Source organism: Solanum tuberosum, unplaced genomic scaffold (assembly GCF_000226075.1).
Source record: "Solanum tuberosum cultivar DM 1-3 516 R44 unplaced genomic scaffold, SolTub_3.0 scf00282, whole genome shotgun sequence".
NCBI classification, from domain to species: Eukaryota; Viridiplantae; Streptophyta; class Magnoliopsida; order Solanales; family Solanaceae; genus Solanum; species Solanum tuberosum.
In genome coordinates, this window is record NW_006239209.1 from 630,779 (window position 1) to 632,990 (window position 2,212).

A 2,212-nucleotide genomic window follows, 5' to 3' on the forward strand; every position below is an offset into this window, starting at 1 on the left:
GGAAAAGTGGACAAGTAATTAGGGACATAGGAAGTATAATGCTTGTTTTTCTTTTGCATAGGAGAAAATTGAAGAAATTCATCGTCAAAGGTTAGAAAGTATTGTCGAAGTTTCACCAAATGATGCACTTGGTATAGTACTCGGTCCCGAACCCCCGGGCCGTGTTCGAGGGTTAGGCTTGGGTGTTGTTCCAACTATGGCATTCAAACAAACATCTAGGAGATTTAAGCATGTTGATGTGAGTTCATCTAGCACTAGCGCTCCACTTCCAAAGTGGCAGCAAGAGATGACGAGTATGGAATCACAATTGAGTGCACTTCTTAGCTAATATCAAAAGAACATAGGGAATGTCCCTAAAGAGTTTGCTCACCTATTTCCACCTCCTCCACAGGTATGACCATCATAAATATCTATCATAAATTGCTTTGATGTGGTACTTGCAATTGAGAAGATAATCATGATATATGTATATGGTCGTAACACCTCATGTGAGTTGTTACTGGTCTTCTTGAGGATAAATATAAGATGAGTAAGGCTGTTAGCATTAACTGCTACATACCAATTCAAAAGTCACCTTGAATTGTATCAAGGCTGTTAGCATTAACTGTTACATACCAATTTCTCTAGCAAATAGGTATTTCATTCTCGGAGTATGATCATCAACATGCCTGTTAATTATTTTTTTCAGGCATCAGATATAGAAAGTGATGCTCGTCAATCATCAATCAGACCAACTATCGATTAGAAATCTTCATATGAAAGTAACAATGATGATGGACTAAGGAAATCATTTTTTGGATTCTTTTTTTGAATATTTTTGTTGAATGACACTTGAAATTACTATTTTGATGATGTAATTTTGGAGTTTTGGAAAACACTTCAAAGATTTAGTATTTTGATATAAGTTGGATCTTTGAATAACAGTTCAAAACATTAGTATTTTTTATGTAATTTTGGAGTGCTTTTGTTTAATGTGATGAATATTTTGCTCATATGATTTTTAATGTTTTGTTAAAGCTATTAATTATAGAAATTTAAATATATAGGGTGAAATAAAGAGGCTGTAAATATGGATTGACAAAATTAGAAAATGTAATAATTTACGGCGTCATGAACTAAACATTACGGCGTTTTAAAACCGTTGTAATAGATAAATGATTTATTTTTCTACAATTACGACAGTTGTAAAATGCTGCTCTATACAACAAAAAATGTCGCATTAACAAAGGAATATTATAGAGGTTTTATAAATATATTACGACGGTTGTATATATAAGTTACGACGATTTTCGAAAAACCGTCGTAATATGTTTGTGACAGACGGGATTACAAGATTTTCAGGAAACGTCGTTATAGTGCATTGTGACGGTTGAAAACCGCCGTAATATGCATAAAAAAACGTCGCAATAACCCTTGTTTTTCTGTAGTGAACAAAGGGAAGGATTTATGCTATCGAGATCAATGGGTTCGATCCAAAACTTGAGATAATGGGTGTAAATCAAAAAGGGTCATTCAATGAGCATCTTGTATTTCTTAAAAAATGGGTTCAATATATTCCTCCTATGTTTTTCCGTGGACTATTATGCTTTGGAATTATTGGATTGAAATTGACACAGACAAAGCAAAAATTAATTTGGAATAACAAGCTTTACAGCTTTGTCTATTGAAAAGAAAAGGGGATGAAAATATTATTATCATACCGGGTTAAATGGGTGAGTATTTTAAAAAATCAGGTATTTATAATTTGGGGACGTACAATTGATTTTAAACTTGATATGTGTCCTTCCATCAAAATTAAGGACAAATTTATGTCAAAGTTTAATGAGAGAGACATATTTGGATGAAGTTATAACAAAGAACATATTGGAACTATTTCTAATAATACATAGGTATATTTGACCTTGATTCATTTTTTTTAAAGTCACGTGCCATTTTTGTAAGTGAAGTGCATGATCTATATATTGTCAAACGATAATTATTTTCTACTTTTGTTCACAAATTGGTATTGGTTCCTACTTTATTTCAGTTGTCTGGAGCATTAACTAACGTCGCTTATAATAATGCCACAACAACCTGTAACATCCGGTAATGTGAAATAATTGAAGAGGCTTAGAATTGGAAATTTTCATTTTTGGAAAGAATTTTAAAGTTTTGGAAATTTTGGCCAAGTATGGAAAAATGTGAATTTTTGGCCAACTTTGAACAGCCATAA